Source organism: Camelus bactrianus, chromosome 2 (genome assembly GCF_048773025.1).
Source record: "Camelus bactrianus isolate YW-2024 breed Bactrian camel chromosome 2, ASM4877302v1, whole genome shotgun sequence".
In the NCBI taxonomy this organism is placed as follows: domain Eukaryota; kingdom Metazoa; phylum Chordata; class Mammalia; order Artiodactyla; family Camelidae; genus Camelus; species Camelus bactrianus.
The window spans coordinates 88,477,838-88,489,089 of NC_133540.1; the positions used below are offsets into that span (position 1 = coordinate 88,477,838).

At 35.5% G+C, this 11,252-nt stretch overlaps 1 protein-coding gene across 6 annotated transcripts in view; it reads left to right on the forward strand.

Annotated features, from left to right (window-relative positions):
* MRPL1 (mitochondrial ribosomal protein L1) overlaps positions 1-9,842 on the forward strand; it is a 77,065-nt gene extending 67,223 nt beyond the window's left edge. The window contains exons 11-12 of one of the 6 annotated variants that reach the window (XM_074345883.1): positions 111-141; positions 4,717-9,842. The gene's annotated coding sequence lies outside the window, so the exon portion shown is untranslated. Of the gene's footprint in view, positions 1-110 lie in introns of all 6 variants that reach the window. The other 5 variants (XM_045506129.2, XM_074345878.1, XM_045506131.2 and 2 more) reach the window with 5 other exon arrangements.
* Positions 9,843-11,252: the final 1,410 nt, after the last annotated feature.

Here is an 11,252-nt window from a genome sequence, read left to right on the forward strand (position 1 = left end):
GAATTATTTCCCAGTTGTTGGGCATTTAACTTGTTTTCAGGTTCCACTCTGCCTTTGTTATTTACCATGCTTTGGAGAAAATACTTGAGCATAATTTTGTTTTCCTCTAGATTTCTACAAGTGACATTCCTGAGTTAAAAGGTATGATGTGGCCAAAGGTATAAATTATGTCTTAGAAAGGTGCCTTTTTGAGCAGAACAAACCAGAACAAGGAAATATGGTTGGAAAACTTGCTCTGGGCAGGAACATTCCAGGGTCTTATTAACTGGTCTATGAATAAATTATTCCCTAACCTCCCATTAGAGCATTTTTCCTATTGGCTGACTAGAACTAATGTTGAGTGCTCCTAATAGTATGCTTCTGGAAAAATAGGAGAATTGCACTAGGTTACTCTTCATGTAAATCTCTTTCTCTTTTGTATTATTAATGTATTTTATTCTTTCTTAGAAAACAATAAATTAAAATCTTATAGTTAAAAAGAGTAAAAAGTTTAAAAATACATATTAAAATACTCGTGATTCTCAAACGTTAGCCTGCATCGAAATCACCTAGAGGGCTTGCAAGCACAAATTGCTGGGTTCCAGTTAGCAATCTGGAAAAAAAGTTGCAGATTTACATTTCTAGCAAGTCCCATTGCCAAACCCAAGTTTGTGTGCCCAACGACACGCAGTGAGACCAGACAAACTGAAATTTCAGAGTTTGAGCAGAGAAGGGTTGATTTGCAAGGGCTGAGCAAGGAGAACAGGCAGCTAGTACTTCAAAAGCCCAAATTTTCTGATTGTGTTCTAAGAGGTGTTTGAATAGGCAAAACTTTGGGGGGGAGGACTGCAGGATGTGTGACCTTTCTCTGATTGGTTGATGGTGAGGTAACAGGGTGATGTCCCAGGAACTTCAACCATCAGCCTTCCAGTTCCAACCAATCTGAGGTCCACCTGCTTATGCTCAGCCTGAAGTTGCTGTCCTCCACCTGTACTGGGGCCTTAGTTCCTGTGGAAGAACTATCAGATTGTTATGTGTATCCCTTGAGGAGGAACCAGGACCCTGCCCCACTTCTGCACTATTGTTTCTTGACTACCTTTCCTTTGTTTCTACATTCCCTCACTCTTCTAGTTAATAACTGTTTGAATATGCCCTTTGGAACTCAGAGAAGGTCTAGGAGTCTGAAAACTTCTTCAGCAGACAAGAAATGGGGGACCCAGAAAAGCATCTGTACTCGGGAGGGCCGCATAGGGCCCTGTTCAGTTTTGCTCCCAGATGATGATGATATTGCTGGTCCAGGGACCACACTGAGAACCACTGGGATTTACAAATGGATCTTTTAAGCCTTGATTAAAAAATCTTTGGTATCAGCATCAATTTATTTTAAAATTCAACTGATAATTCTGATGCAGCAGGGTTGAGAATCACTGGTATATGCAATTAACCAAGTTATAAAAGATGAAAATTTGTAGTAAAAGTCAAGATTTTAAAAGGCTGAGGTGGAGAAAAATAATGCACTGAATTTAAGAGCCAGGACTGGTTTCTAGCTTTCTGGTCTATCCCTATGTGTAAACAGTGTAAATTCCTTTGGGAAAATAATTCAAAATCTGAGATCTTCTATAAAACAAGGACATCATAAGATAATCACCAGTGTACTTTCTAACAAAAATTTTGTGATATACCTTTTTTAGGTGGCATTTCATGTTGTTAGAAATGATGTGCTATAACATTTACTAATATAAACATATATATAAACATAAATTTAATGGTATTACTTAGCATTATCTTGTTAAAGACCAAGTGCTTGAGGTGAGATGGGGACACCTATACAATAGTGATTGTTTAATAGCAAGTCGTTAATCACAGTGTTCAGTAGGTGGCAGTAAAACCTTTCATAAATGTGTGCTTACTGGTAAATACTTGTTTTCTTTATAGAGTCCTTGGAGCTTTGTTTATTTGTTAATTTTTTTTTTCCTTTTTCTGTTTTGGGCATGTTACAGAGGTCGCTTTAGTTGTCACTCTGTAATCATTTTTAGAATTAAATTCGTTTCTGTTTTAACTTTCATTATAGATTTTTCAAATATATAGAAAAAAAGAACTTGCTTTTATTAACCACTCAGCTTCAGCAATTACCAACATTACGCTCTTGTTCTAGTTATATCTATCCCTTTCGTCCGCATACTACTCTCCTGCTTGTCCTCCTCCTTGCTAGAATAATTAAAAGCAGGTCCCATATATCATATCACTCAACCTGTAAGAGTTTTAAGAGTAATCAAGCTATAATTAACAAGAAGATTTTAGGTCCATTTTTCAGAACCCATTGTTTTTGTGTTCTACTCTGGCTGTTGAAGGCATTTAAGTTTTTTGGACTGCATTTTTTGCATAATGGGCAAAACACCTATTCCTAGTGCTTTGAGAAGTTAGAGTACATAGTAACATAATTAGCCACAAAAGGTTGTATATAAATGTCAATACTTTAAAAAACAAGAAGGAAGAAGTTAGTATCTTCCGTTAAATTGTTTTTGAATCAAAATATAAAATTAGAAATATAACTATTATAAAGAATAGGTTGAAGTAGTATTCAATTTTCATGTGAAGATATCGAAAGGAATAAAAAGTTTTACTGTATTTTATTAAAAAAATAGAAGCACATTAAATAAAGTAAGCAAGTAAAGAAAGGAAGAACACAAAGAATTTAAAGGAAACAATGACCCATAATTCCTTGAATAAGCACTTAACATTTTGTTATACTTTCTTTTTTCCTTCTTCCCGGTGGAGGCCTCCTTTTCCCTCGGAAGTAACATGGTTGTGACCATGTTGGGCCTAGAGTAGGATGGGAGATACCTTGGCTTTGGAGGTTTCCCATGCTTCCAACTCTTTAGTCACTTTTATTTGAAAAAAGCCAACCAAAAGCAATTTTCAAGTATTTGCTAAATGAAAGGCCTAAGATTTTCTGTATCTCATTATATCTTACATAAAACTTTATAACATTGTTTCCCAAATTGGTACTTTACTGAAAATTAATTTATATGAATTTTAAATTAAATAGAATAACCCAGTGTTTTCCAAAGGGCCACAAGTATATCATTAGTGGCAAGAAATACCAAGAAATGAATTTCGATGGTAAATGAACCACATCTTAAAATTAATAGTTAAGAATGTCTCTGATATATTATCGGAAAATAGGACTAGCACGTGAAGACTGTGATTTCCTGGATATCATTGCCTAGGATGATATTGCCAAGGTGATTCTTTGTAAAGTCTATTTTAGAATGTTAAGTAAATTTTATTAATATATAAATTATATAAACTGCTTTCCAAAGTGGTTATACTGTTTTGGATTCCCTCCAGTAATGCTTAAGGGTCCCAGTTTCTCCACATGCTTGTCAACACTCGGAACTGTCTTTTTTATTATAGCCATTCTAGTGAGTGTGTAGTAGTCATACATGTTTTAATTTGAAAATTAAATTTTTTTTCTTAGCAAAATTTCTTTTGCTAAGAAAATATTTGGGGATAACTTACAGTTTTAAATGTGTGCGACTGGGAAGATGGAGTATGTTTATACTGTGAAGCTCCAGAAGTAGAGGTAGAACTAACATAGTTTTTATAGAGAAGCAAATTCTGGCAAAAAGTTAAGCCAGAGTTAAGTGCTATGGACTCTTGCAAAGTTGTAGTGACTTTTTATTGAATGTATTTACATCCAGGTGTGTCAGTGTTCCCTCAGGTACAGTTAACAGAAATTAAAGAGGAAATGTAATATAAGTATATAGAATGATTCACAGAATCTAAGGAAAAGTTCATCAACTGGTACTTGATTGGATAGGATGCACCCAGCTTAAGAGATCTAAGCAGCAGGAACCAGTGGGCAGCTTCCTTAGAGAGCTGTTGTCAAAGTGAATCAGCTCTGTTGTTTGACCCTCTGTTACTCAAGATTTAAATTTTAAGAAGAGAGAGTCTGCTTGGTCTAGTTTAGTCTAAACGCCCACTCCTTGGTTAGGAGAAGGCAGAATTGATCATCTCACCAGAATTGCATGCAGTAGGGTAGAAGAAATTGCCCAGAGCAATACTGAAATACCTTTACCAAAAGAAGGGTGTTAGGCAGGCAAGACCAATAGATGCCCAGTATGCCAGGTCACTACCTCTGATGAATGCCTAGGAAGAATTAGTAGCAATGGTAGGAAGGTCAACAAATCTCTAAGAGTCACTCATTCCTTGAATATTTATTAAATATCTCCATCTATGATTTCTATAAATCAATAACTATTTCTTTGAACTAAAAGTATTTACTTTGTTACTCTAAAAGTATTTTTATGTACATAGCAAATATTCTTTGAATGCAAAAATAATGTTGCCCATTTATTGTTTTGGAGGGGAGAAATGTCAATTTCATTTTATTAAACATAAATAGAAAGACATGAACAGATTCCCATGGAAAAAAGATTCAATCAGAACAAAACTTCTGTGATTCTCACTCAGCCTCCCTGGTGGCCCTGTATGGATCATCTATGCTTGTACAAGTTATGTTCCTGCATTTACACAGTTGACTGCCTGTTGGCATGTGTAAGTTTTTCATATTTAAAAACAGATGGTATGAGCAAGTAGTGCTTTAAGGTAGTTGCTAAAATAGTATCGTGACTAAGAGCATGGACCCTAGAGACAAGCTGAGGATTCAGGCTCTAGCTCTGTGGCGTAGCTGTACATTGTTGGTGTTGCCCAACATCTTTTATTGACTTACAGCATAAGTTCAGAAATGGGGATTCAGCCTGATGAGTTTTCCCAAAGTGAGCATGTACCTCGTGTATGGATCAAAAAGTAGATAATACCAACACTTCAGGAACCCCGTTGTTCCCTCCTTGAAAACTGCTCCCATTCAGGTAACCACTACCGTGACTTCTAAGGCCATATATTTCTTATTCTTGTTTTTAAACTTTACCTAATGGAATAATAATTACTATATGTATTTTTGGGCTGAGGTCCAGGTTCATTCAATATGTTTATGAAATTCATCCGTATTGAGTATATTTGTATTTTGTTCAATCTCATTGCTGTTTAATATTCCATTGTGTGAATGTACCATGATTTATCCATTCTACTGTTGATGGACATGTGGATCCTTTACAGCTTGGAGTTTTACAAATAATGCTGTTATGAATATTCTTATACATGTCTTCTGGTGAAGTTTTAGGGCTATTACAAGTAATGTTACTTATTAACATTCTTTTTCACTTCTTTTGGTGAACATATATATGCATTCTGTTAGATACACACCTAAGAGTGAAACTGCTGGATCATGTTAGGTATATATTCATATTTAGTAGATAATGCTTTGCAATTTTCTGAAGTAGTTGTACCAATATAACTTCCAACAGTATATATAAGAATTCCAACTAAATCATATCTTCGCCAATAATTGGTTTATCTTTTTCATTTTCACCATTTTTCTGAATGTGACATTGTCCAGTAATTTTTGAAGAGTAAAAAATCCCATTAGTGAGGGAGACAGAATTTAGGATATCACTCTCCACTGGCTACAGTTGGCTCTTAGGTTGGGTGGAAGCCTGGTTGGGCACACCTGTCCTAGGAGTGAGGGGGTGTTGGCATGTCAGTTCCTGAGTTTTCTTCTAGGGCTATTTCCAAGCCTGGCTCTTGCAGGCTCTCCCCTGCCCCAGCCCAGGCCTGCCCTTCTCCACTATCCCCTCCCTGCATCTGGGCCCACATACCCTTTGGGAAAAGGGAGCACCTGAGAAACAATACAGGGGCTTGTCTCTTGAATCTTGGCCACTGGTCTGGGCAGAGACTGGAGTGGGAGCCACAAGGGTCAGATAGTTTTCCCAGGAGAAGCCCTGTGCCTTCTTTCCTCCCAGGGTCACCATCTTCCTGGCTCCTCCTGCCTGTGCCCTCTTGGGCCTCCCAGCCCCGTATGTCTTCACTGCTGTTTGTATTAAAAGCCTCTGTTTTATTCCTGTCCAAAAAAAAAAAAAATTATATGGTGATCTAGAGTTTTATGGGATTTATGAAATAACTTTTTTGTTAAAAAAAATTAAAAGAAATGGAAGAAATCAATTATTTTCTGACTCTAACAAGTTACTGTCTTCTGGGGGAGGGATTAATTTTGTTTGGATTATCCTATATAATAAAGTGCCCTCCGTCAGACTCTAGACCCTGGTTTTGAACATTACCCACTCTATATCTAAGTCCCGTGTTCGGTAAAATTGGGTGTATAACGTTTTAAAATTACTGTTTCTGACGTATTATGCAATTTCAAGTATTACTATTCTTAACCTAGATCGGGGACTACAGATTCATGGTTCACATTCCGTCATCCCCCATTTCCAACCAGGCAGATTATGACAGATGGTGTGACTCCAGAATGCTTTGCCGCTGATTTCTGTGTGGTCTCAGATTTTTTCCCCTCAATATAGCCCGCCACATAGTCACCCTGTTGAACAAAAGTGTGATGGAAAATTAAAACACTCTTTTCATCCTGTACCTCAAGGTATGAGGTAATCAGCTGAGTCTTAACATTTTCTCAAGTATTGCCATTGTTAGTTGGCCCTGTGTAAGACAGACAGAAATGTGACTCATTCTTAGAAAGGGATCATTTAAATCTATTCCTTAGTCATGCTGACTAAGGAGCTGGCTTACTTTTACTTTATTCTTGTTTAGTTTAAAAAATTTTGTTTTCCTTTCTATTTTAGTATGTAATTGATTTTTTTTTTCATTTGGGACCCAGAAAAATTCTGAGAAGTTTGCTGCAGCTTCATAGGTCAAAGTAAGTTAGAGAAAATGATTTGAAAGAGGAGGAAGGATGATAAAGACACAGGGTTACACATGAATGCTGACAGTTTTGGGGGTTGGGGGACCTTTAAAGGCCTATCTGGTCTATTTGGTATTGATTATGATATGATATGTATTGATTATAGCTTGTCACTTGAAATTAAAATTAAAAGTAATTTATGGTAGTGAATTACAAGTAGCATTTTTCAGGGTGGCAATTTAAAAAATGAGTTGCTGCTTCTAAAGTTTTGGCCAAGATAAGATGATAAAGCTGATGATTAAAACCTAAGATAAAAGACAATTAAAACCTGAGGGGAATAAAGAAGGAAGGAGGGTTGGATGACAAAATAAGGGTTTAGTGTTATAGATGAAACCAGGAGATAAGTTTTAGCAGTAGTAGATTATGCTAATGTCATATTCTCAGCTTCAACCCTTACTGAGTATGTTACTTTGAGCATTCACTTGCCTTGTGAGCCTTAATCTTTTTGGCTGTAGCATAATCATAAGAAAGGTCACCTTTATTAACTCAAGAGTGTTGTGAAGACTAATCAGGTATTATAAATGAATTACTTTATAAAGTTAAGGTCCAATCAGCTGCTGTTATTATAAATACTAGAACAATCCGTGAGCCTCAACACATAAATAGCTCAAACTAGATTACAAAAAAAATTCTAGCTTTCCTTTTCTGCTCATAATGGAGTAACATATACCAGACTTGCCCTCTACCTGTGAACACCTAGAAAAGTGGACAAAATACATGAAGCAACTCTGTTCTGACACTGGAAAACATGCAGTACAGGACTGTACTCTCTGAATGGATGGGGAAAAAAGAGTCATGCGAAAGCCTCAGCATTCTGCCTGGTGTCACTTTCTAGACCCTGCATAGGAAAAGGGAAACCAAGGGAAGCATGGCAGTCTCTGAATAGAAGACACTGAGACCAGATTTGGGGAAGGCTGTGGCAGCTTCAGTTTGTGAGGCATGGCACCAGAGATAGAAGAGCTGTGCCTAGAAGCTCCAGGAATCTGCAGGAGGGTTTCACTGAGACTTTTCCTGTGTGCTAAAGTGCACATGCATAGAGTGAAATGCCACAAGGCTAGACTAAAAGGAGTTACTGAGGAACTATAAGTTGAACAATTCCCAGAAGTTACATGTAGCTAAGAGACATTTGAGTTTTGACCACCAGAGTGGCAGGACCTTATTAAAAATCGTGGGCATTCAGTAGATAGCCCAGGGTTGTACCTTCGAATCGGGTTAAAAGAGCTCTAGAGTAAAGGCTACTCTGGACCACCAATGACAAATTAAAAACAATCTCAAAGGATCAAACTGATTGGCTAGTAACTTAACTGCCAGTCAAATTCAACACTCTTTGAATGCAGAAGCAAAATACAGAATTTTAAGAACACAGCATTTATGGTGTTTGGTACCCAATAAAAATTATGACATACAAATAAGCAGGAAAATGAGGGGAAAAAATAAATCAATAGAGACTGACTCCAAAGTTATGGAGATGAATGAAGTAGCCGATAAGGGCTTTAAAAACAACTATGGTAAATATGTTCACAAATACAATGGAACACATGAGCATAATGAGGAGAGAAATGGAAGACATTTAAAAAAAGACAAAGGGAACTTCAGGGCTGCAGTGCAATTTAGAAATGCAATATCTGAATGGAAAATTCACCTATGGGTTTAGCTGATTAGACACCACAGAAGAAAAGAAGTGTGAACTTGAAGATACTGCAATAGAAACTATACAAATTGAGGTACAGAATGAAAATAACAATAGTAATTGAAAGACCAGATCCTTAGTGACTGAAAATTATTCAAAGTGATCTAACATGGATAATTGGAGTACCTGAAAAGGGCAGGCGAGAGGAGCCTGAAAATATATTTGAAGGAATAATGGCTTAATTTTTAACAAACAGGATAAAAATTATGATTTCTAAATCTAAGAAAACAAATTCCAAGTTGGATAATTGAAAGGAAAACTATTCTAAGGCATATTATATTCAATTTGTTGAGAACCAGTGATAAAGTAAAACTCTTAAAAGCAGCCAGAGGAAAAAGAAACATTAAATACAGGAGTGCCAAGGTAAGAATTACTGATGATTTCTTGTCAGAAATAATGCAAGGCAAACAGGGAATGGAATGATAATTTTAACATGCTTAAAAAAAAGTTAACTTAGGGTTCTGTTAAGTGAAAATAACCTTCAAAAATGAGAACAACATAAAGATGATTTTTTGACAAATAGAAGCACAGTGAATTTATTTTCAGCAGACCTGAATTACAAGAAATGTTAAAGGAAGTCCTTTGGAGGAAGAAAACTGCTATCAGTACAAACCCACTTCCATACAAATGAATGAAGAATGCCAGAAATGGTAAATATGTGGGAAAATACAAAAATGCTTTCCTAATTTTTATCATTTCTTTAAAAAATAACCTTTTTAAAAGCAAATGTAATAACTGTGTGTGGTGGGGTTTATAACAATTTGAAGTGAAATATGAAATAGCACAAATGGTGTGATATACATGGCTCATTTCAGTTGGGTGTAGTTTTCTGTATTCATCTAGTATTTTTAGTGGATGTAATCACATGTGAAATCAAAAGTCAAGTTAATATTAAAATTTTTTACTATTGTGTTGGAACAAGTTTGCATTTTCAAAAACAAGCATTGTTGAAGAACTGACTATATAGTTCACTGAGTATGACATAAGTTTACATCCATGTGACCATGATGAAAATCAAGGTACAGAACATTTCCCTTACCGCCCAAAGATTAGTTGTTCAGTTTGTACTGATTTTTGCCTTCAGCTCCAAGCAACAATAAATTTGTGTTCTGTCACTATAGTTTTGCTTGCTGTGGAATTTCACATGAATGGATCAAACACTGTGATATATATGTTTTAACACTTTAAAATTCATCCATCTTGCTGCATGTATCAATAGAGCATTTTTTGTTTTGCTGAAATATTTTCCATTGTATAGATATACCAAATGTATTTATCCATTCATTCACCTGTTGATGGGTATTTGTGTTGTTTCCATTTTCTGGCTATTATGAATAAAATTTCTATGAACATTAATGTACACGCCTTTTTTGGTGGACATTTGCTTTCTTCTCCCTTGAATAAATAATGGAACTGCTAGGTCCTATGGTAAGTAACAGCTTTCATAAGAAACAACCAAATGGGTCTCCAAAGTGGTTGTACCATTTTATACCCCCACCAGCAATGTCTGAAAGTTGAAATTGCTTCATATCCTCCGGAATACTTGGATTTTTAATGTTTAATTTTAGCTCTTCTAGTGGGTGTGTAGTGGTTCTCATTGTGATTTTAATTTGCATTTCCCTGGTGACTACTAATGTTGAGCTTCTTTTTATGTGCTAATTAGCTATTCTTCTATCTCCTTTGGTAATTAGTACAAAGTATCTATTCAAATCTTTTGCCCTTTTGAAAAATCAGATTCTTTGTCTTCTTATTGAATTGTAAAGGTACTTTATATTATCTGGTTTCAAGCCCTTTGTCAAATATATGTGTTGAAAATATTTTCTTCCAGTTGAGTACTGACTTCATTTTCTTAGTTGTATCTTTCAAAGAGCAGAATTTTATTATTTTAAAGTCTATTTTATAATTTTAAAGTCTATTTTATTGATATTTCTTGTATGGTTAGTGCTTTCTATGTCCTAATATATCTTTCCCCTCATAAAAGTTGCAAAATTTTTCTTCTGTATTTTCCTCTACTACATTTCTTTTATAAGGTTAATAAGTTAAATCCAACTGCCCCAGCACCATTTGTTAAAAAGACCGTCTATTTCCCTAGACTTGGTATCTTGGTCAAAAATTTATTAACCATATATGTGTGGATCTATTGTTGAACTCTCTATTTTGTCCCACTGATCTATTTGTCTTTCATTATATTAATACCACACTGTCCTAATAACTAATTTTTGGTAAGTGTTAAAGTCAGAAAATGTAAGCACTCCAACTTTGTTCTTTTTTAAAAAATTTGTTCTGGCTGTTTTAGGTCATTTGTATTCCTATAAAAATTTTAGAATCAACTTGTCAATTTCTACAAAAAGGGTTTCTGGGATTTTGATTGAGATTTCATTGAATCTATATTCTAATGTAGAGAGAACTGGTACCTTAATAATACTGAGCCTTCTTCCATGACCGGTACATCTCTCATCTTACTTAAATCTTCTTTAATGGCTCTCAGCAAGTTTAAGGAAATTCCTTTCTATGCCTAATTTGCTGACAATTTTTGTTGTTGTTGTTCATGAGTAGGTGATAAATTTTATCAAGTGCTCTTTCTGAATCCATGTAGAGAACCATGTGGACTTTCTTTTTTAGTCTGGCTTATTTTCCAAAGGTTAGACCAACCTTCCTTTACTGGGATAAATCCCCCTTGGTCATGATGCATTATCCTTTTTATATGTTGCTCATTTTGATTTGATAATATTTTATGAGGAGCTTTTCCGACTAGGCTCAGGAGGG